This window comes from Miscanthus floridulus, chromosome 19 (assembly GCF_019320115.1).
Source record: "Miscanthus floridulus cultivar M001 chromosome 19, ASM1932011v1, whole genome shotgun sequence".
Lineage (NCBI taxonomy): Eukaryota > Viridiplantae > Streptophyta > Magnoliopsida > Poales > Poaceae > Miscanthus > Miscanthus floridulus.
Window position 1 is genome coordinate 8,846,186 of NC_089598.1, and position 25,717 is coordinate 8,871,902.

Here is a 25,717-nt window from a genome sequence, read left to right on the forward strand (position 1 = left end):
TAAGCCTAGCCATAGTCCTAGTTTTTTCTGCGTTGAACATTTGAGCACTGATGTTGCTCGGCTTCTAGGTCTTTCTAGATATATACTCCATCCGGTCTAGTTTATATGGCATCTTTCTGACATGTCATGTCTCCTAAATTACTCTTATTATTTATTTAAACTTGTGATTATTTGATATTAGATTTAATTACAAATCTAATAGTATCAAGTTTGTATTACAATAGTTAAAAAGTTGTTAGCCAAATTATTGGTCACAATTATGAAGTTTGACGTTTGACCTACCTGAAATGTCTTGTAAACTGGACTAGAGGGAGAAATGCGTACTAGTGGATATACTAGTGAACTGAAATGTCTTGTAAGCTGAAATTAAACTAAACCTGTCAGTGTCAGTCCGCACCAAGTTCAGCTTAAAATAGCTTGCCGGATGACGACGATATAATATATGCTGTTGATGCTGACCAAGTTCAGCTTTGTGATGCTGCCTGAAATTAAACTGAACTTGTCAGTGCACACCAAGTTCAGCTTAAAATAGTTGTCTGCCGGACGACAACGATATTATATATGTTGTTGACCCCCCCCCCCCCCCCCCCAACACACATACACACACCACCGCAGTCAATGTAGGAAAATAATACATCTTGGGATGGGACTGCTATCTTATTCACAAATTATGCAGTACATTTCAAAAGGAAAACAATAGGACCAAGAAATGGAGAGCTAGCCTGGAGTCTCTGTGTGCTAACTAAATTACCTTCAGAAGAAACTAAGGGTATGCAATACATTCTTGCATTCAGAAGAAATTATGGAGATTAGCTTCAGAAAGGGTATGCAATACATTTTCCCATGAGTCGCAAGAATGACCAATCATCAGCCTCTTCGGCAGGCATGAATTGGCTGACTGGAACTAGGTGCTGAACCAGCAGCAGCAGCAGCATCCAGCATCCAGCCAGCCCCCAACCATTTCAAATCGGCTGAATAGCCATTTCAAATTCAAACTACAAAAAAAGGCGCCAACAACAATGGCCATTCATAAACAGTCCACTTCTATTTCATACCTAACAGTTCATCAACCTTCACTTAGTCCTTACATACAACCAACAAATGACAGTCCATTTGTCCAATCCATACAACAAAAGAATACAACATACTACTAGGGTTAACAAATTAGGCATATATGCAACATATACAAAAATTCTGGCACTTCATGAAGCCACTAACCAAACTGCACACATACGTGCAATCTGCAGCTGCACATGACACCGCCCACCTTCGTCCTACTCCTGCGATCAGTACCAATTGTCACACATAATGCATTAGTAAATACCTAACTTAAATTGAAGTACTCAAGTAGCTTCATTACATCACCTTTCCTCAATCATATTCCAGTCCAGACAACAGTTGAAATCAACTCCCTTACTACAGTTGTTTGTGTTCCATGATTTAGATCCACCCACACCAATAGCTCATACGACAATACATTAGGTCCATACTTACGCAGCTACAAATAATTATCCATTGCAAAGCATGATATGATAATCATTGCAAAGCACGACCAGTCAATTAATCTAATTTCTGGGACCCACCATCTCCTGCTGCCAAAGTTTACTAAACATGCTCAAATCAGAAATTGACATCAAATTGAATGCAGATGATGCTTCAACTAGAATGCTCATAGTATGCCACACATCCAAGTGAACATAGTTCTCGACAACGGTCTATATTACAACGAACAAAAAGAACATAACGCTGACAAGGTACATAAACAACTCAACATGCTCATAATGGAAAAGGAAAAAGTCTACTTAACCCCCCACCTATCAACCATGGTCTACTTCACCCCCAAACTATAAAACCGTCTATTTTACCCCTGAACTTTTCAAAACCGTCTATTTTAGCCCCCCCCCCCCCCCCGGGCGATTTTCGACGGTGGTTTTGCTACAATAACGTGGTTTTGCTATAGTGATGGTGGTTTTATCTTTTTCTTTTTTATTTATTTCTGGTGAATCTTTAAAAAATCATAGTAAATCACAGAAAAATTATAAAATAGAAAATCTAATTTTGTTGGACTCCACATGAGTAGATCTACACAATGAACATATAATATGATATGCTTTAGTACAAAATTTTTGCTGTAGTTTTAGATTAATTGGAAAATCCAATTTTGTCTGTAATTAATTGGAACAATTCATAGCTGCAGCTTTTGTGGTCCAATTATGGTGAAATTTTTATGGTAGGCTAATTATTGTATGCTTGAACTATGGTAAAAATTTCGTACTCATTGGACCATGTATAACTTAGTTATAGATAAATTCCAATTAATTACAGACAAAATTAGATTTTCCAATTAATCTAAAGGTACAGCAAAACCTTTGTACTAAAGCATACCACATTATATGTTAACTATGTAGATCTACTCATGTGGAGTCCAACAAAATTGGATTTTCCATTTTATGATTTTTCTATGATTTACTATGATTTTTCAAAGATTCAGCGAAAATAAATAAAAAAAGAAAAATGTGAAACCACAGGTAGCGTAGCAAACCACCGTTACTGTAGCAAAACCACCGTCGAAAACCGCCCGGGGGGTAAAATAGACGGTTTTGAAAAGTTCAGGGGGTAAAATAGACGGTTTTATAGTTTGGGGGGTGAAGTAGACCCTGGTTGATAGGTGGGGGTGTTAAGTAGACTTTTTCCTAATGGAAAACTAAAACAACTAAAGGAGCTCTAGGAGGAAGTATGCTGCTGATCACTTGGACTTGGAGAAAACAAAGTCCCACGAGACATTCACTCAGTTCAGCCGGCCCTCTTTTGTTTCCAAATCAAGAAAAAGCCCGACGACGGAGCCTGTTGTTGCAAAGATTAAGGGCTTGGGCAAAGACTACATCACTCTCACTGTAACCATCTTGCTTCAGAATCTGATTGACTTGGGCCATCTCCTCGGCATCAGTGGCTTTATGGGCCTTATGTGCCCTAGTATCCCTGATAATGTCGCTCAGGTCATTAAGGAAGTCATCAAGGGTTGGAGTCCTGCTACTCTTCTTACTACGAGGACTATTAACAGAATGGTACCTAGTGACTCTCTTGGAGGACTGACCAACACTACGTGGTTGTACGGGCTCGTCGAACAAGGCTTGAGGAGTCTGAGGGCTTGCACTACTGGGTGTACAGTCAGGTTGATGTCCCCCTATAGATACCAACTCGCCCCTATCACATGGGTGCGTCCCAAAATCAAGATCAGTTGCTCATAGGATTGTGGACGTCTGAACCTCTCACGAGCAGTTTGGCTACTTTCCTGCACGTGATCCAGGGATGGCCATGTTAGTAGTCAGTTAGTGCAAACCTAAATGCTAAACAGAGTCAACGAAAAGGGTGTAGTTAGTACCCCGGTGCCTGCGGCATAGCAACCAGGGCCAGCTGTCACCTCTCCAGTATGCGGGTCACGGCCTAGCCCAGTATGGATCTGACCATCATGCCAATTGAAATACGCCCTTTTCAGCTCGTTGTACTTGTTCTAGAGCTGTTTCTTGTTGTACCCGAGCCTTGTGGCCTCGTTAAAGGCACGATGGACATTTGTCCACCCAATAGGGGTTGGTGTATTGTTGCCGCAGTGACATGTTTTTCTGCTGAGTGATTAGCTCAAGAAACAATGAGCAGGTTCTATCATCCCAGCTAGCACGATCATCTGATGCAATGTTCGACATTTCGATGTATTATGTGTTAAGTAATCTACTACTCCCCTTGTGTGAACGCACGGCAGGGACAGGCAGCGCCAAAAAGGGCTCCCTGCTATTGCACTGTAGCAGCTGCAGGGGTAGGCGCCGAATGGCTCACCTACCGCACTATAGCCACAGCAGGGGCAGGCGCCAAAGGTTGCCCTGCTGTCACATCTAGTCACTATAGCAGCATGGTAGCCTGACATGTCTATACTAAGATTAGATAGATAGAGTTGTATATATAGTTTGCCACTGCAACTCAATAAAGAGAGCGAGCTTAGTTTTGCCATCTAGTCTGCAGAGATCCGGCCAACGCTGGTGCTTGTGCTGTGTGTGTACTCTCCCTCTCTTCTTCTACCTCTAGCCATAGTGTGTGGTCGGATAATGATAGTCATGGTCGGCAACGTTGGTGAGTGGAAGACTCACCCGTGCCGGTGATCCTGTGGGCTAACAAGTGGTATTAGAGCCATACAAGCGCCGTCGCCAGACTAACCGCTGGCGATGATGGACGGTTTGGAGATGGGCGACAGAAGCAGCGTTGCTGTGGCTGCCCAGCCACGATAGGAGGTCGTTGTGCGCACGGTGCAAGAGGTCAGCGGCACCAGTTGGCCGACGCTGACTCGCACCAACTATGGTGAGTGGTTGGTGACCATGAAGGTCAAGCTCAAAGCCCGATGACTCTAGAATGCTGTTGACAAGGGCACCGACAACGAAGAAGATGACATGTCAGCGCTGGAGGCTATCCTCACTACTGTGCCATCAGAGTATAGGGAGCCGTTGGGGGCGAAGAGCTCTGCTAAGGAGGCGTGGGAGGCCATTGCGGCAATGCGCGTCGGTTCCGACCGCGCAAAGAAGGCGACAGCCCAGCTTCTGAAGCAGGAGTACGCCAACCTCAAGTTCAAGGATGGTGAATTGGTGGAGGACTTCTCCCTCCACCTGTAGACGCTCATCAGCAAGCTGAAGAGCCACGACATCACCATCGATGAAGAAGAGGTGGTCTCTAAGTACCTCCACTCCGTGCCGGCAAAGTACATCCAGATCGCTCTCTCCATAGAGACGATGCTGGACTTGTCCACCCTCACCATTGAGGATGTGACAGGCCATCTACAGGCGGTGGATGAGTGCATGGAGCAAGCCACAGCAACGAAGGATAGTGGCAAGCTGCTGCTGACAGAGGAGGAGTGGCTGCTTGGAGGAACTCTGGGGAAGCCTCCTCTAGCCACGATGGTGCTGGCAAGCGCCGCGGCAAGGCTTCTTTGGAAAAGAAGAAGAAGGTCGACCCCAACGCCTGCCGGCGCTATGGGAAGACAGGCCATTGGGCAAGGGAGTGCCCAAATCGCAAGCAGGAGAAGAAGGCTGAGGCTCATCTGGCGTAGGTTGATGATGATGATGAGGCCACTATCCTGATGGCGATGTTCTGTGCACTGCATGATGTTGAGGCCAAGGAGAAGGGAGAGGTGATGGCAGTGGAAGGGCCTAGGAAGGCCCTAAAGGCTATCAACCTCAATGAACCACGTGCCCAAGTCCACCTCGGACATGTGGGCGGGCGGATAAGAGCAGCGGTGGTACCTAGACTCCGGTTTCAGCAACCACATGATGGGCTCCAAGGAAGCCTTCTCCGAGCTCGACGATGATGTGACCAACACGGTGAAGTTCAGTGACGGCTCATGAGTGGCAATCCGAGGGCGTGGCACCATCATCTTTAGGTGCTAGAATGGCGAGCACCACGCGCTAACGGATGTGTACTACATCCCCTAGCTACGATCAAGCATCATCAGCATTGGTCAGCTAGATGAGCGTGGTAGCGAGGTATTGATCAAGGACGGCATCCTCAAGATCAAGGACCGGGAATAGCGCCTTCTTGCCAAGGTGAAGAGATCCTAAAACTGGCTATACCTACTCAACTTGAAGGTGCAGCAGCCGGTGTGCCTGGCAGCAAGGCACACCGAGGAGCCGTGGCTGTGGCATGCCTGGTTCGGCCATCTCAGCTTTGACACGCTTGATCGGCTGGAGAAGATGGTCCAAGGGCTGCCCCACATCAAGCATGAAGGCAAGCTATGTGACAGCTGCCTGGCCAGGAAGCAGAGGAGGCTGCCGTTCCCAAAGGTGGCCAAGTATCGCGCGGTGGACGCTCTCGAGCTCGTCCATAGTGATCTCTTTGGGCCAATCACACCAGCCACAAACGGTGGTCGGTGGTACTTCCTTCTGCTCGTGGATGATTGTAGTCGCTATATGTGGCTATAACTCCTGACGAGCAAGGATGAGACAGCGGTGGCGATCAAGAAGTTCAAGGCATGCGCAGATGTGGAGAGCGGCAAGAAGCTACGCGTGCTGAGGACTGATCGTGGTGGCAAATTCACTTTGGTGGAGTTCGCTGCGTACTGCGCAGATCAAGGTGTGGTGCGACACCACACCACGCCGTACTCGCCACAGCAGAATGGCGTGGTGGAGCGGCAGAACCAGACGGTGGTCAGCATGGCTCGATCCATGATGAAGGCCAAGAGCATGCCGGTAAGGTTCTGGGGTGAGGCGGTGACCACGGCGGTGTTCATCCTCAACCGTGCGCCCACCAAGGCCCTGAAGGGCAAGACACCGTTCGAAGCTTGGTATGGGCACAACCCGAGCGTGTCCTTCCTCCGGACATTCGGCTGCATCGGCCACGTTAGGAAGACAAAGCTGGTCCTCACCAAGCTAAAGGACAGGAGCACACCGATGGTGCTCCTGGGCTATGCGGAAGGTACCAAGGCGTACCGGCTCTACGACCCACACGGAGGCAAGGTGCTTGTCTCGCGCGACATCATGTTCGACGAGAAGGCGGCTTGGGACTAGAATAGTCCGAGCACGGGGGAAGCTAGCGGCTTCACCAACACCTTCGTCATCGAGCACTTGGTCATCCACAGGAGTGGAGATGCTGGAGAGGAAGTGCCATCTAGTCTAGCAACAGAGCTGAGCACTCCTGGGACGGTGCCGAGCACTCCAGGAGGGGTGCCAAGCGGTCCTACAGTGGTGCCGACCACCCCAGGACGGGTGCCGAACACTCCCGTAGCTGAGCCGAGAGGTCTTGTAGTGGTGCTAACCACTCCAAGACAGGGGCTGAGCACACCTGCAGTGGTGCCGACCACTCTAGGAGTGATGACGAGCAGTCCAGGAGTAGTACCGACCACTGCAACCGGGGTGCCAAGCACTCTAGGTGCTGTGCGGAGCACTCCGGCAGAACAGGGAACTCCATTGACGCCGATCGAGTTCGCCTCACCTCCAAGTGACATCACTTAGTTCGTGGATGCCTTCCACGATGGTGGGGAGGTGTGGTTCCATGGGCTGGACGACATCATCAGTGACACAGGGCCCTCAGGCCTAGCGGGTCGGCTGCTTAATGACCTAGAGCTGCTTCTCGTCAGTGCAGAGGAACCACACACGTTCGCGCTAGCCAAGCGCGATGGAAATTAGCGACAGGCGATGCTGGAGGAGATGAAGGTGATCGAGGAAAATGAGACTTGGGAGCTCATCGATCCACCTCTAGGATGCCGTCTGATCGGCCTAAAGTGGGTGTACAAAGTTAAGTGGGACGAGCACAGTGCCATTGTTAAGCACAAAGCGCGCCTCATCGCCCGAGGCTTTGTCCAGCGCGAGGGCATTGACTTCGAGGAAGTCTTTGCGCCGGTAGCGCGCATGGAGTCTATCCGACTGCTACTAGCTTTGGCAGCAGCGAAGGACTAGCGCGTCCATCACCTGGACGTAAAATCAGCCTTCCTTAACGGCGAGCTGGTGGAGACGGTCTTCGTCAGGCAACCTCCAGGTTTCGACGTCAAGGGAGCGGAGCACAGGGTGCTCCGACTATGCAAGGCGCTCTACTGGCTGCGACAGGCCCCGCGAGCGTGGAACGCCAAGCTTGATGCCATGCTATGCGAGCTTGGGTTCACGAGGTGCGCAACCAAGCATGCATTCTACACATAGTGACGGGGAAGGAGGAGCTCATTGTCGACGTGTATGTGGACGACTTGATCATCACCGGTGCGCGTGCGAAAGACATCGACAGCTTCAAGCGCGAGATGGCGGCTCGTTTTCGAATGAGCGATCTCGGCGTGCTCTCCTACTACCTCGGCATCGAGGTGAGATAGGGGAAGGAGGCACTTATGCTCAGTCAGAGCGTGTACGCCTCGAAGCTATTGGAGCAGAGCGGCATGGCTGAGTGCAAGCCGTGCGTGACTCTAATGGAGGAGCGGCTGAAGCTGACGAAGGCCAGTACCGCGGCGAAGGTAGATGCAACACTCTACCGAAGCATCGTCGGTGGTCTGCGCTACCTAGTCCACACGAGGCTGAACATTGTGTTTACCGTGGGCTATGTCAATCGCTTCATAGAGGATCCTCGAGAGGATCACTGGGCTGCAGTAAAGCGGCTGCTGTGCTACATCAAGGGGACGGTGGATCAGGGGATCGTCTTTTCCCAAGACCGATGGAAGTAGGCTGTAGCTCACTGTGTTCAGCGATGTAGACATGGCGGGGGACATCGATAGACGGCGGAGCACCTCTGGCGTGCTCATTTTTCTTGGGTCATCTCCAATTTTATGGCTATCACTAAAATAGAAGGTGGTGGAGCTATCCACGTGTGAGGCAGAGTACGTGGCGACGGCCACAGCAGTGTGCCAAGCTGTATGGCTACGTCGACTATTGGGCGAGCTGACCGGTGTGGAAGCTCACCCACCAGCACTGATGGTGGACAACCAGCCCGCCATCGCCCTCACGAAGAATCAGGTTCTCCACGACCGAAGCAAGCACATCGATGTTAAGTTCCACTTCCTCAGGGACTGTATCGATGGAGGGCAGATCATCATCGAGTTCATTGAAACTGGTCGGCAACTCGCGGACGTCCTCACCAAGCCGATCGGTCGTCTTTGACTCATGGAGCTGAAGAAGATGATCGGCATGGAGGGGGTTCAAGGGATAGCAGCAGGATTAGGGGAAGAATTGTTAAGTAATCTACTACTCCCCTTATGTGAATGCACGGCAGGGACAGGCGACGCCGAAAAGGGCTCCCTGCTATTGCACTATAGTAGCTGCAGGGGCAGACGCCAAATGGCTCACCTGCCGCACTGTAGCCACAGTAGGGGTAGGTGCCAAAGTCAGCCCTGCTATCACATCTAGTCACTGTAGCAGCATGGCAGCCTGACATGTCTGTACTAGGATTAGATGGATAGAGTTGTATATATAGTTTGCCACTGCAACTCAGGAAAGAGAGCGAGTTCAGTTTTGCCATCTACTCTGCAGAGCTTCAGCCAACGCTGGTGCTTGTGCGGTGTGTGTACTCTATTCTCACTTCCTTCTTCTACCTCTAACCATAGTGTGTGGTCGGACAACGATAGTCGTGGTCGGCAACGTTGGTGAGTGGTCGACTCACCCGTGCCGGTGATCCTATGGGCTAACATTATGTACATGGATGCTATGGAAATAGAAAAAAGATGTTCCTAGCATTACGCAAAGAAGGGATTGGGCGAAGGAAAAGGGAACTTGCCTTTCCAAAACGCTTGCGGCATTTTGAACGGAGGTTGTACTGCCTGGCTGCAGGTGGAGAGCACGACGAAGTCGACGACGCTGCCAGTGTGGGCAACGTTGAGCACCTGCGGATGAAACATCCCTGAATTCTCTGTAGCGTAAACATAGAGCGTAATGTTTAGGTTCAACAAAACATAATGCATGAACAACAAGCGATAGTACTCTTAAAACCGTCTACTAAGTTGTGCATATGAACATTATAAACCATACAAGATTATTATTTGTAAACTAGGCAACAAGGACATATGAACTCAAATTTGTAGCCGCCAATTGATATACACATAGAAATAGGACGTTTTCAAAATACAAATGGGGTACAACTCAAGAAAGCAATTATAACAGCTAAGTTAAAACAAATATAACAATTAGAGAGGAGAGTAAGCCAAACTCACCACTAATGGTAGCATATTTGAAAGATAGCTCAAATCAAAGGAAACAATGCCCTTTCTTAAGCACAGGGAGGACAAGCGGCCAGACTTTTACAACAGGAAAGATGATTGCAAAACCAACTAGCATCGTACAATGCAGGATATTTACTATCGAGCTCTTGTGATGCATGTATACAAGACAACCAGTGTTCTCAGGATCCAAGAACACAAACCGGCAATAAGTAGTTTACTAAAGGACGCATGAATTACTAACCTTCTGCAGGTCGAGCTGAACCTAGAACACCAATTAATAGAGTCTTGTCTTGTTTGGAATTGTACAAGAACGTACTACAACACTGATCACCAATTTAGGACTGCACCAGCTTCGTCATCCTGCACAATTCGGAGGCAACACAGGACCGAACACATCAACAATAAGTTATGTATGATCAACAAAGTTATGTTCAACATAGATCTGAAATACGAACATTCTCAGTGGGCGGATCGGAAACACTTGGAAGGAGCTCCCGTCGACCTGGTCGTGGCGGTGATGGGGGTGGGGCGCAGGGGAAACCTACAAGATGAGGCCGTGGGGATCAGATCCGGCCGGGTGAGACTAAGGCGGCGTGGGATCGGGGGGTACCTTGCTGGAGGCAGTCGACATCGATGGAGGCAGGTTCGGGGAGGGAAGCGGAGCTCAATGTCACCGAGGCTGTCGACGGCGAGACTCGGCGTCACGGTGTACAGAGGCGGGCGGGGACCGATCCGCTGACCAACGACGGGGCCCAGCGACGCCGTGGTCACGACCGCCGAGACTCGCGCGCAGAGACACGGACGAGCGGCGAGACTGCGGCGGAACCCTAGCCGCGCAAAGCGAAGGGGAAAAGAGGAGGGTGGGAGTGGCACGCAGTGTCTGGCGTCGCTTTTTGTCCAGCCGTTCGGCTAGGGCTGGGCTGCCGAAAGCACATCCAGCCTAGCAAGCCGTTTCATGCCAACCCAACAGGGTTCATGTGCAGTCTGGTAACAATCCTACAATGAACCACCTAGTTATTGTCCTCAAGCTGGCCGTGTGCAGCCCAAGTCCAGGTCCAGTAGTTAGTTGGATTTTAATTTGTGAATGCTGCCCTGAACTGAAACAGCGCACTCGCAGCTTGCCTGGCAGTTATCCTCGCCACGTAGTCATGTAGGGAAAATAGTACATCAGTGAACTGCTACCTGTGTTTTTTTTTTCTACTGAGCTAGAGCACAATGCAAACTCAAACACATTTCATTTCAACAGGAAAACAGAAGGTCCAAGAAATGGTGGAGAGCTAGCCTGGAGCTCTGTCTGCTAAATAAATTCTTCAGCTTGCAGTCTATAGGACTTGCTCTCTGCTCAAACTCGATCAGGGCCTGCGATCAGCTCCTTCCTTGCAGTAGTAGCCCTCTCACCTTTGAGCACTTTATTTATTGGAAGATTAGCTTTACTGGAGAATACATTCTCCAATCAGACAACTTTATTTACTCACTAAGAAAGGTTTATGCAATAGAGAGAATTCCTCACGAATTAGCATGTATTAGCTTAATTACTTGCCTCTGATATACTGTAGCCGGCCAAATGTACAGGTGAGATCAGCTCCTTCCTTGCAGTAGTAGCCCTCTCACCTTTGAGCACTTTATTTATTGGAAGATTAGCTTTACTGGAGAATACATTCTCCAATCAGACGACTTTATTTACTCACTAAGAAAGGTTTATGCAATACATTCATCAATCAGACGACTTCACCGGAGATTAATTTGCTTCAGAAAGGGTACCGCAAGAACGACCAATCATTTGCAGATTCTGGAAACGATACTACGAGGAAGTCAGCATCATTGGAATTTCCAAAAGTAAAAAAAAATCATTAAGCATGTTGATACAACGAACCTTGGTTGCAACTTTCATCTAGTCCTCACTTCTCAATCTGAAGCACTCCAGCTTACTCATTAATGCTGCAATTCTCCCTGTAGGCACCGGCTCTGCACTCCCTGTAGGCACCGGCTCTGCAGGCCCTGATCATAGATGATGTTATAATTTATGCATGTAAATGAATGTGGAATTAGAGACATTGCTGGTGAAGTGCCATGGTCCACCGTCCAAGTATTATTACTATTATTATAGTCTCCTAAATTCGTATTTGTAGGGACCAAAAAATGACATATATACAAAGATATCTATGTAAATATTAATGTGGCCGGCGTGTTGATTCTTAAACTTTGCATGTACGTATTTACCCAACTGTGTATCAATGCGTGCACTTCATGGCTCACTAGATCTTTGAATAGATGTTCTGCACACTTCATTATTTTAAGGTTTTTTATTTATCTGTAAATCGCGTCACGTCTTGTGATAACTAATACTAGAATAATAACAATCGAGCTCCTGGCCATTTATATTAAATTAGTTAAAATGAAACCAAGAAATTAAGTAGAGATTACCTTGAAGAAGATGGGGGTCTAGAGTTTTCTCCTCGAGGTGATCCAGACGTTGCTGTAGGCTCGGTGGAAGCTGCTTTATACCAGGACATTGAGTAATCCTAAGAACTCTGAGAGATGAGTATACTTGATGAGGTCCATTCGGTAAGGATTGCAGGCATCCACAGTCACAAATCTCGAGTGTTTCCAGTGACGGGACCTCTCCTGACACGGAAACAAGACTGCCGCATTGCCCAATCCCCAAGGTCTTGATGGACGGAGGAAGGTTGGCAACCTCTGTCAAGCCACCGCAGCTCCATATGTCTAGAAATTCTAGGCATGGAAAGAAGCAATGGTTACTGCCGGTTGATGATGACTGCTTCAGTACTACAGATGTAGATGCTCCATCGGACATGGACTCTGGTTTGGAATCAAGCTCCACTTGCTCTGTATGAATGAATGAGATAGAACACAAGTGTAAAATAAACAATGTTTTCATGGTAGTGTGACATGCCAAAACTAATTTGTACATTATAGAACAGGTAATTTGGCAGGCAAAACGGTCCTGGCGAGATAATTGTAAATAAGAGAGAGAAAAAAAGTTTGTGATTCCGGTGTCGGATTGCACAAGTGGAGGTATCAATTGTTCCTAGTGTTAATATAATTTGTACGTGCACGAAATGTGTAATCCCAAAAGTTTAAAAAATTTAGGTGGCACAAGTGCACAAGTAGCTAGAGGTATCAGTGGCGTACTCTACTACAGCGAAGCATATATATCTGTATGCATGCATGGTTGACTAGATGTTGTGTACACTACATTATTATTTTAAGCTTTTATTATCACTAATCGTGCCACATGTTGGGATAATTGATAAAATGATGATTAAACCAAGAGTAGCGTTTTAGGCAACAACAATCGAGATCCTCTCTCTGTTCATTTATATTAAATTAGTTAAAATGAAACCAAGAAATTAAGTAGAGATTACCTTGAAGAAGATGGGGGTCTAGATTTTTCTTCTCGAGGTGACCCAAACATTGCTGTAGGCTCGATAGAAGCTGCTTTATACCATCACAGGATTTAATACTAAGAACTCTGAGAGATGAGTATACTTGATGAGGTCCATTCGGTAAGGATTCCAGGCTTCGGCAAGACCAAATCTGGAGTTCTTCCAGCGACGTGACCTCTCCTGACACGGAAACAAGACTGCCGCAACCCCAAATCTTCAAGGTCTTGATGGACGGAGGAAGGTTGGCAACCTCTGTCAAGCCACCGCACCGATGTATCTCTAGAGATTCTAGGCATGGAAAGAAGCAATGATTACTGCTGGCTGATGATGATGACACCGGCTTCAGTACTACAGCTGTAGACACCGTGGATTCATCCTCATTGCTGGACGAGGACGACCCTGCAGCGATCAATGATGATGACGTTTGCAGCCCCGTCGTGTCCTGCTGCTCACCGAATGCAATGGATTTGAGACTCTTGCACTCCTCAATAGCTAACGTCTTGAGAGATGTCGATAGGTTTGGGACCTGTACCAAAGATTCGCAGCCACGTATCACTAGGGACTCCAGACGTGGCAGGAGGGTTCCACTCCGTTGTACGAGAGCAGATTGCTCATGAGAAGCTTCATCTTCCGTGAGTCCTGTCAGTTTGTTGCACTTGCGAATCACTAACGTCCTCAAGGATACTAGGCCCTGGAACAATTTCTCTGGCCAGTAGACTAGAGCATCGCACAGAGCAATTTTCAAAGTTGCTAGCTGTCCAAAACATTTCCATAGCGCCAGTGCACTCGAGCCAGAGAAGAAAAGGTCACACCCACTTAAGCACAGATATCCCAGGGGGGATTTATGCTCACGTACTACCACCAGTTCGGCAGAATTTTCTTCTTTATTTGGTGCAAATACCTCCAGACTGGACACTGAAGTAATATATCTGCTACCAGCCTGTAGGCATGCTTGCTCTCTACAGCTGGATAGTTGTACTTTTCTTAGCTTCGGTGCTGCAGGAAAAGTAGTCAACTCTGGGCAACCAATAACTTCTAGTTGCTCAAGCGAAGGAAATAATATCTGCTCCTCTCCTTGCACCTCATTCCTATCCCACCACATCATAAAATTTGGCATATTCTCCAAGGCCATCATCTTCAGTTTCGGAAACTTGGACGGGGCACCACCGCTGAACAAGCAATGTAAATTTTGTAGGTTGCTCAGGTGAAGAAACTGGAGGGACTGTAACTGCCAGAGTGCAGGAAGCTTCTCGAGATTTTGGCAATCTTCTAACTTGAGCTCCACCATGCCTTGCAGCTCAAGCATCCATGTTGGAATACCACTGCTACTGCAGCGATACATCCTCAGAGCCTTTAGCCCATCATGAGGTCGGAGGCCTTCCAGCACCTCCTTATGTGCCTCCTTTTCATTATCGTCAGACCATCTTAATGTTAGTTCTTCCAGCCTTTTCTTGTCCCAAAGTTTTGCTGCTTTTGCATCTGCTCCTGTCGCATTTTCAAGCTTCCTTAGCTCCAGCTGGCCACCAAGGTCCAAGTTCTTCAGCGCTTCCATGTTACTGCAACCCGAGCCAGTACCTAATACAAAGCATGTAAGCGTCTGCAGGGAAGTGAGGTGTCCGAGGTTTGGAGGCATGCTCATTAACTTGTGACATCCGTGAGTGTAGAGGTGACGGAGGGCAGTCATATACTTCATTGCCTTTGGAAGTTGTTTCAAGACTTTCACAATAGGATAGGTTCAATGTTTGCAGATGATACAGGATGGTAATGTCTTCAGGAAGTGCTACAATATCACTTCTTGAGAGATCAAGATACCTTAGGTGATGAAGATATTTCGGCTTTAGAAATGGACCTTGCCGTGTCTTTAAGGCTCGGACAGGCCTCAAATATTTTGATAATTTCTGCACATCTGCTATTTCGGATCTATCACATATTAGTGTCTGGATAGCTGGAGACCCTTTCTCTATGGAAGCATTCAAAACATTTTCTGCAATGTCAACTGATAGAAATAAATGGCGAGCGGAGTATGGAAAATCCTCACTTCGGCTCAGTTCTGTATCTATTGCAGCACATTCTTTTCCCATTGAATCCTGTGCAACATCATGCATAAGGTCATGGATTTTACAAGTAATTTGTCCTGTAAATTTGTCTTGCTGCACCTCCTGAAAAAATGACCTTTGAGCTAGCTCATTGAAAATTTGTTTACCAATGTCTTCAGGACACACTCTTTTTTGCTCCGGGATAAAACTATTAGCCATCCATAGTCGGATCAGCATTTCCACATCAATCTCATGATCCTTAGGAAACATTGCACAAAAGGCAAAGCACTGTCGCATATGTGGTGGCAAGCAATTGTAACTGAGCTTGAGTACTGGTAAGATTCCATTTTCGTCATCACAAATTGTGCTTCGGTTTAATACCGCCTTCCCATTCTTGCACTGGTATTCTTAGTACGAAGTACAGAGCCCAATGCTGTAGCAGCTAAAGGAGAACCGGAACATCTCTTCGCAACATCACCAACCATATTGAGTAGCCTGATCATCAGACTTTTGTGCTTGCACACTAAATGCTTCTTTCTTGATAATTTCTTCTATGTAGCTTTGTTCCAAGTGCTTGATCTTATGGGCTTCGATTGTCCCCATGAACTGAGCAATATTTTCATCACGAGTTGTTGTCAAAACTGAGCTACCGGGGGCACCATGATGAAGGTAGGACCTCAACTTATCCCACTTGTTGGCCTCACGGTTCCATACATCATCTAGTACAAGGAGATACTTCTTCCCACTCACTGCACTTTTAAACTTTTCCATTGTTGAACCACCAGCCATTTGACAACCATTCTTTTCAGCCTCTTTCTACTATTGTTTCAAACAGGGAATCCACATCAAAGTTTTCCGACACACACACCCAGATCTGAACCTGGAAGTGCTTCTGAATGGCGGAGTCATTGTAAACAAGCTGCGCTAATGTGGTCTTGCCCATCCCACCCATTCCTACTACAGGAAGGACTGTGAGACCCACATTGTCTCCCTTGGCCAAGCAATGCATCAACAATCTCCTTCTCTTTTGCTCTTGAGTCACTTGCAATGTTCACATAATTGTCTGGCATGTTAGGATCTGTCTGCCTCCACTTCATGGACATTGGTGGCTGTGGTTTGAATTTGAACCTAAAGGTATTCATCTCTGCTATGAGGACATCAATTTCTTGCAAAATCATACGGAGCTTGTTTGCCATCCTATAACGGAACACAAACCGGTTGTGAGAAGGGAAGAGCTTTATGACATCCATACCGAACTCCTTGTAGTGCCCCTCTGCCTTTGCCTTGCGGCGGAGTGCCTCGTACTTGAACTCGTCAAGGACATCGTTCGCCTTGTAGGCCACGGTCCGGAGCTCCTCAAGCCAAGCTTTCGCCCCCTCTCTGTTTTTCGCTGCCTGCTCCTCGGCGTCAGTGATGACGTCCAGGACGGCGGGCAGCTTGCGCTTGAGGAGCTTGTGCTGCTCCTCCATGCCCTCCATGACCTTGTACTGGTCCAGGAGGTGGCTGGAGGCCTTCTCCTTCACCATGGACACCAGCGGCCCGACCACCATGGTGGCCAGTACCTCCGCCATCGGAACTCCTGGAGCTCGATCAGAACACGGGTGCAGGGTGCAAGGAAGCACAGCTGCTGGGTGGTGAAGGGAGTGGATGTGGATCTGATGAGGAGCTGCTTTGGAGGAAGACCAGTAACGCGTGCGCTGATTTTCTATTAAGTTGCTACCAGCCAAGTGGCTCTGCTTGGTTAGTTGCATCGACCAGATGGCTTGCAGGTGAGGCGCGTTATATATGGCCAGCTGCAAACCCACAAAGGCTGTCCGTTAACTCAACCTCACGAATTAGCATGTATTAGCTTAATTACTTGCCTCTGATATACTGTAGCCGGCCTAATGTACAGGTGAGATCGGCTCCTTCCTTGTAGTAGCCCTCTCACCTTTGAGCACTTTATTGCAATGCGACTAGCTTTACTGGAGAATACATTCTTCAATCAGACGACTTTACTCGCTAAGAAAGGTTATGCAATTTATTCTTTAATCAGACAACTCCACTGGAGATTAATTAGCTTCAGGAAGGTTGCCGCAAGAACGACCAATCATTTACAGAGTCTGCAAACAATCCTACGAGGAAGTCAGCTTTAAGAGCTAGCATCACTGGAATTTCCAAAAAGAACCTTGATATTAAGGGCAGTCATCAAGCATGCTGAGGCCCCGTTTAGTTCCAAGCCAAAAACCAAAAATTTTCAAGATTTTCCGTCACATCAAATCTTGCGGCATATGCATGGAGTACTAAATATAGACGAAAAAAAAACTAATTACACAGTTAGCCGAGAAATCGTGAGACGAATCTTTTAAGCCTAAATAGTCCATAATTGGACAATTTTTGCCAAATAAAAACGAAAGTACTACAGTAGCCAAAAGCCAAAAATTTTCGGAACTAAACGGGGCCTGATATTACGTACGAACCTTGGTTACAACTTTCATCTAGTCCTGACTCCTCGATCTGAAGCTCCCCAGCTTATTCATTAATGATGCGATTCTCCCAGTAAGCCCTGATCATAGATGATGTTAGAATTTATATATGCATGTAAATGAGTGTGGAATTAGAGACATTGCTGGTGAAGTGCCATGGTCCACCGTCCAAGTATTATTACTATTATTATAGTCTCCTAAATTCGTATATGTAGGGACCAAAAAGTGACATATTATATAAAAAAGATGTCTATGTAAATATTAATGTGGCCGGCACGTTGATTCCTAAACTTTGCATGTACGTACGTATTTACCCATCTGTGTATCAATGCGTGCACTTCATGGCTCACTAGATCTTCTCTACAAGGTTGAATAGATGTTCTGCACACTTCATTATTTTAAGTTTTTTTATTTATCTGTAAATCACGTCACGTCTTGTGATAACTAATACTAGGATAACAACAATCGAGCTCCTGGTCATTTATATTAAATTAGTTAAAATGAAACCAAGAAATTAAGTAGAGATTACCTTGAAGAAGATGGGGGTCTAGATATTTCTCCTAGAGGTTATCCAGACGTTGCTGTAGGCTCGGTGGAAGCTGCTTTATACCAGGACATTGAATACATTGAGTTGTTCCAGCGACGGGACCTCGCCTGACAGGTTGGCAACCTCTGTCAAGCCACTGCAGTCATTTATGTCTACAGCTGGCTGGCTGGCTCTCTCACAGGCACTGTTCACATGACCGGTCAGCGATACTTTCTCACAAACAAGCCCTCGTTTAGCGGGGCCGATTCGGCGGCGGCAGAATCACTGTAGCTACACTGTAGGTACAGTGATGTTTTGTTTTTATTTAGTAATAATTGTCCAATCGTTGACTAATTAGTCTCAAAACGTTGGTCTCGCAAAGTACAACCAAATTATTCAATTAGTTTTTGATTTCGTCACCATTTAGTATTCCATATATGTACCGTAAATTTAATGTGACAAAAAAATCTTCTTTTTATATGGTATCAAAGTTGGGAATTTGATGGAACTAAACACACCCAAGTAATGAACAAGTCACTCCAGCCGAACAGGCTGAATGATGACACCGGCTTCAGTACTACAGCTGTAGACACCCTGCAGCGATAATGATGATGATGTTTCCAGCCCCGTCGTGTCCTGCTGCTCACCGAATGCAATGGATTTGAGACTCTTGCACTCCACGATAAGGGCGCGTTTACGTACAAAAATTTTTTGGGTTTTGGCTACGGTAGTATTTTCGTTTGTATTTGGTAATTAGTGTTTAATTATGGATTAATTAGGTTTGAAAGTTTCGTCTCGTGATTTCTCACCTAACTGTGTAATTAGTTTTTTTTTCATCTACATTTAGTACTCCATACATGTGCCGCAAAATTCGATATGATGAATACTACGCAAAAAAAATTTAGAAACTAAACAGGCCCTAAGTAACGTCTTGAGAGATGTCGATAGGTTTGGGACCTGCACCAAAGATTCGCAGCCACGTATCGCTAGGGACTCCAGACGTGGCATTGCTCATGAGAAGCTTCATCTTCCGTGAGTCCTGTCAGTTTGTTGCACTCGCGAATCTCTAACGTCCTCAAGGATACTAGGCCCTGGAACAATTTCTCTGGCCAGTAGACTAGAGCATCGCACGCAGCAATGTCCAATGTTGCTAGCTGTCCAAAACATTTCCATAGCGCCAGTGCATCTTATTAAAATGAATTTCATGTGGTGGTCGATGTTTCCATCTGCCCCTAGAAATGTCATCATTTTTCGGGCCGGTCGTAAACAACAATCATCCCTAGAATTGTCATTTCTACGAACGGTTGACGTTATCGGCCACCTCTGACAAAGCACATTTCTATGGTTGATGGGAAACACCAACCATCTCTGGAAATCAACTTCTAATTAAAGATGGTCCATATATGGAACCATTTACAGATGTGGGCTTGTGAGCCGACAGTTGCTAAAAAGATGGTCTCTATGAAAATACGTTGCAACGACTTCATTGCAGATTTTAAGATTGATTAGATGAAAAATCTAGCTTCAATTTAAGATCGAGATCGAGATCGAGATAGATATAGACAAAGAGAAGAGATATAGATATATAAAGAGATAATGATAAAGGTAGATATAGTGATAGTGAAAGATTTTATATGTATATATATATATATATATATAGTCGCGTTTTAGTAAATTTTTAGTATTTCGTGGTCTTGCATGTAGTACTAACAGATACTGAACGCGATTCAGTAATACTCAGTATTTTTTCTGCTCGGTTTTGGCTTGTGATTCTACACCTACTGAACCACATTCAGTATCAGATCACGAAATACTGAACGATACTAAAACACGCCATCACCGGTTGGTGACTCGCGCCGCGCCGGTGGCAGAGAGCCGGAGACCCACGCGCCGCGCTGGTGGTGGAGGAGACCCACGCCGCCACGGTGCCGCTGCCACCGGGAGGTCGGAAGGGACGCCGCCGCCGGTGCTTGGATTGCAGTGGGAGGAGCCGCCGTGCGGTGTACTATTGCGGAGCGATTTTTGTACGTGACCGCCCTCTGGAAGGAAGTGACGTGATTAGCGGGATCGGAGATGCGGTCCAGTTTAATCCGTTGATTTACGAGCCAAGGCAAGCAACGGCTGGAGGATTGTGCTTTTCTGGGTAATTTGGGGGGTGTGGCTCAATTTGTATGGAGCACGCTACATTAATTAGGAGTCCAGCCAGCAGGGGGAATCGATCAATGCATGCATGCACTAGTCCGAAGGGGACCACAAAGCGCGTCAACAGCGGTGGATGAATGGTCGGGCATGGTTCGCTGGTGGCTCGGAGCAGGGATGAAAATTGATCGGATGCGGACGGTTATCACTGATATTATATTTATTTTCATATTTTTGTTTGGATTCGGATTTGAATATGGATAGTGTCAACTATGTCGGATATGATACGATTGGATATCGACATCATAAATATGCGATTTGAGTATTCGGATATGGATACGGTATCGGATGTTGGATATCCGGACTCGGATACGGACAGATCTCAACCCCTCTAAACGGATTCGATTTCGAATACGGTCGAAAAATATCCATACCGTTTTCATCCCTAGCTCGGACTCAGGGAGTTTTGGTCTCACGTAGTAGTGTAGTGCCCGTGAATGAGCAGGCCCCATGGCCTCGCCGCCTATCACATGTATAAACAAGAGGCAAAAAATAAAGAATATTTTCATGAATCGACTTAGAATAAATTTAATAATCTAAGTAAACAAGTTATTATTAGCATATTATAAAACATGAGTTTTAATCCCAAATGATTTATTTCGGATATCCACGGGTGGAAAACCAAACCCGATAGATTTTTGGGCCCCGAACCCGAAAACCGTAGTTGAGAAATCATCCTCGAACCCGAACCCACGAGACCCGAAACCCGTGGATATTCGACCCGAAATCGCCCTGTTGCCATCTTTAAGACCGGTAGGTCTGAATCTGGCGTACCCTAAACCCTAAACCTTGCATGCCAATGTTCGATTTCATGGCCTTTCAGAGTTCTAGTTTGTTCTGAAAAACCTCGCAAAGATTTGTGTCTCAGTTGAACACCATCTCGAAAAGTAATTTTGTACTCCCTCCATCAGCAAAAGAATACAATTATGGGACCGTGTCGGTCAATGTAGTTCAAGTTTGACCATGTTTATAGTAAATACTATTAGTAATTATGTCTCTAAATAGATTTATTATGAAAATATATTCTATAAGGAATCTAATGGTGTTTATTTTGCATCTTGAATGTTAGTACCTTTTTATATAAATTTAGTCAAAGTTCAAACTTGTTGACTCATCGAAAAGCGAGAATTGCATTCTTTTGTGGGCAGAGGTAGTATCTAAGTTGATGCTCTAAATAACACCTGTATATGATGTGAAATAACGTAACACTGGTGGATCGATTTACTCCAAAAACAAAAAAAGAACCCATGAAAAAGAAAAGAAAAGAAAAAGATTGAGGAAAAAGTCAATAAAAATATATACCGTAGATTTGCTATAGGTTGAGTTTTAGAAAGCATGAATGAATTTGGTTGGATGATAACCATGACACTGCAACGAAAAGTGGCTACGAGACAAGATGCATGTGCTGTGAATAAATCAGAAACGTTATGACTTGTAGGGTCCATATGTCATTGTTTTCTTTCTTCAAGTAAATATGGTCACGTGGGGATCTTATTTTGTAGATAAAATCACAAGAAATATTATGGTGAAAACAAATTCTAAATCAGATATATGGCTAAATAGATATTAGCATTTGAAATTCAACTGTTTAAAAATTTCAAACTTCGTGCAAGCAAAAGCAAATTGTTAGAAAGGAAAGGACACGGACCTGCTAACCACGGACCACTATGCAAGCGATGAAGCAGAGCCTGCCATTCACGTTCTCGCGCGAGGCCCGCGTGACGCCTCGTGCTTTTCTGCGGCTGAGCCCAGAGTCTCGCTGCGTGTGGGGCTACGGGAGGCCATGTCGCACCAGGCAGAGCAAGGGTAGACGGAGACTTTTCCAAAAAAGAAGTAGAGGAATCTGATATGGCCCACTTTCGGTCTGTATAAAAGCTTTGCAGGTCTGCTCGCCCTGATGAACGAGCTTCAGAATCTTTTACGACTTGTTGAGTTCGACCCTAAATTCTCAAAAAGTGTTACAGTATTTATTATATCGAATGTTTGCGGTCTGTGTATGGAGTATTAAATGTAGACGAAAAAAAACTAATTATACAGTTTGGTGGAAAATTGCGAGACGAACGTTTTGAGCATAATTAGTCCATGATTGAACCCTAATTGCCAAATAAAAACGAAAGTGCTACAGTAACCCCAAATTTCAACTTCCTAAAACTAAACACGCGCTTAGACTGCCGCTTACTGACGACTTTGGATCGCAGGCTTTAGCATGCATGTGCATATATGAAGTAATGCAACACTAGGTTAACAAGGAAAATTGCCCTTGACAAGCATGGAACGATTAGGATAAGATTCTATATACTCTAATATAAAATATGTACTGTAACTTGAGTTAAAAAATTGGACATGTAGGGTTCATATGTTATTATCTTTTTCTTCAAATAAACATAGTCCTGTGAGATCTTTCTTGTAGATAAAAGTACAAGAAAAATTATGGTGAAAAAAATTACAAATCGGATATATGGTTAAATAGGTATTAGAATTTGAAGCTTTATTATTCAAAATTTTTGAACTCCGTGCATATGAAAGGACACGTCTCATGTCCACCTATCCAAAGAGCACCAGTATCCCCATCAAAACAAGAAAAAGAGGGCACCAGTAGTGGTCCCCATATACGTAGTTAAGGGGCATATTTAGGGGCAGTCCTTGTGGTTCACTACGTAAAAAATAATTTTTAACAACGGTTTGAATTTTTTATAGGAACGGTTGGTGATGGAGCCGTCCCTACAGTGACGTGCTCGGATGCCCAGACATCAGCCGCCCCTACAAATGGAATAGTAGGGGCGGCTGGTGTTACGAGCCACCCCTACAAATGGGGTCTGATTTGTAGGGGCGGCTCAATCACCAGCCGTCCCTGAAGTTAGGGGCGGCTGGTGATTAAGCCGCCCCTACAAATGGCCCCGTATAAATGGCTCCGATTTGTAGGGGCGGCTCAATCACCAGCCGCCCCTACAAATGCCCCACATATATACCAACAACAGCACATTCTTTCTCCTCGAGTCACTCACTCCAATCCGTAAAAGAAAGGTAGGGAGGCCGGGCACCTCCCAAAAATTGCTCTACTAAGGGAGGAAGGTTTTGATCTCAAATCCTTTGGTGGAGAGGTTGTAGAAGGTAAGAAAATGCTATGCCACACTTTTTTTAAGTTTTAATGGTTGGTTAGTGAGTAATTAGAGTTTTGTTTTTCTCTCTCTTCTATGGTGCTTGAGCTACTTATGAAGCAAATTAGACCTAAGTTTTAAATGTACTAGGGTAAATTAGGGAGGGGAACAAGATCATACCCTTATTTGGTCCATGTTTCTTGATTTTAGTGAACAATTAGTTAGTTTTATGGATGTTTCATGTGCATATGGATCTAGATCTAGGGTTTGGTTTTTTTATTAATTTCATTTTTGTAAATTTATGTTTGATGAAATTGGACTAGGGTTTGTATGAAAGATATTGGGTAAAGTATAATTGTTGCTAATTGTTGTCTTTGAAATTGTTTATTGTAATCAATAAATATGTAGTTTAATTATTTATGGATAAATGGGCCATTAATTAATTTTTCTCTACCATGGTGTGTTTGTATGCTTCATGTAATAATATTAGATTTATATTCATATATATCTGAAGTATATACAATTATTCTCAAGTAATTATTAATTTGATTCATTTTTATATATATCTGAATAAGTAGTCCTTTAATGTTTATTTTGTTGTTGTTGTAAAAGATGGAGTATAAGAACTCTTGGATGTATAGTTTGTTAAGGTTCAAGGTAGGTTTCCGTGAAGAGGTGGATAAATTTATTGAAGCCGCAAAGAAGCATGCAACGACATTGAAATAGAATAAGGATACAATTATTTACCCCTGTAAAGATTGCAAGAACCGTATGGCATGGACAGATGTGACTATCATCAGATCACATTTGATTATGCGAGGATTTGTTGAGGACTACACAGTGTGGATTCATCATGGTGAAACGGTTATTGTTAACGACAAGGATGAGGAGGAATACGACGACGAAACCATAGAATCCCTGTCCCAATATTCAGCAGAGCTTGATGCACGAATGGATTTCGAGTTTGGTAATGAACAAGGTGGTGATGCTGGTGGTTGGGATGGTAACAACGAAGGTGGTGCCAATAATGATGGTGGAGCACGTGTCGGGGATAAAGATAAGTTAGAGGACATGATTCGAGCCTTTGGACCAGAGATTTTACTAAATAGCCTGAAAGGTCTAGAAAATTTGGAAATAGTGATAAAAGCATCGAAGGAGACTGTGTATGGTGTTGAAAAGGGCTGTCCGACACATTGGACATTGCTACGTTTTGTGCTTGAGCTGCTCATCCTAAAGGCTAAGTACGGCTAGTTAGACTTTAGTTTCAATGATCTATTGCATCTCCTGTCATGGGTGCTGCCACAACCAAACTCAGTTCCCGCCAACACATACCAAGCGAAGAAGGTCATAAGTCCATTGACAATGGGGGTTGAAAAAATCCATGCATGCCCCAACCACTGTATACTTTTTCATGGCGAAACGTTCAAGTCACTGGATAAATGTCCCCGGTGTGGGGCCAGCCGGTACGAGAACAATGACCTTTATGGTGGAGACGAACTCTCCATGGGGAAAAAGAGGAATAAAAAGGGTACAAAAAAGGTGGTACAAGAATCTCGGTCCCCAAGGACACTCCATTAGACAACGATGGAAAGCAGAGAAGAATTCCTGCCCTAGTAATATGGTACCTGCCAGTGACCAACCGCTTGAGACATATCTTCCTAAACCCTAAAGAAGCCGCACTCATGACGTGGTGGGATGATGAGCGTAAGGTGGATGATGATAAGATTGCACACCCGGCTGATTGTAGTCGGTGGCAAAGGTTTGATGAGAAGCACAAAGAATTTAGCGATGACCCAAGGAATGTACGGTTTGGCTTGAGCACCGATGAAATGAATCCCTTCAATGAGAGGATGAGCGACCACAGCACATGACCAGTGATCTTGACCATGTACAACATCCCAACATGGTTGTGTCAGAAGAGAAAGTACCTTCTCCTCACTATTCTTATTTCTGGCCCTAAACAACTAGGCATTGATATAGACGTGTTCCTCGAGCCCTTGATGCAAGAAATAGAGAGGCTATGGAGGCATGGGGAGCAGATGTATGATGCGTTCCGAAAGGAGGACTTTATATGTAGAGCAATAATATTTGTTACTACCAATGATTATCCCGCGATGTTTGCTTTGTCTGGACAGATCAAAGGGAAGACAGGATGCTTGGTTTGCTTGGATGGTACTACATGGGTGTACCTAGATGCATCCAAGAAGATAGTTACCTAAGGAACTGACGCTTCTTAAAGACAAGTCACAAGTACCACAACAAATTGTTCTTTAGATTTTATGACAACGCCCCAGAGATTGAACCCCCTCTGGAGAGACGTCA

At 45.3% G+C, this 25,717-nt stretch overlaps 1 pseudogene; it reads right to left on the minus strand.

Annotated features, from left to right (window-relative positions):
* Positions 1 to 1,028: 1,028 nt before the first annotated feature.
* LOC136529229 (putative disease resistance protein RGA3) lies at positions 1,029 to 16,857 on the minus strand (annotated as a pseudogene).
* Positions 16,858 to 25,717: the final 8,860 nt, after the last annotated feature.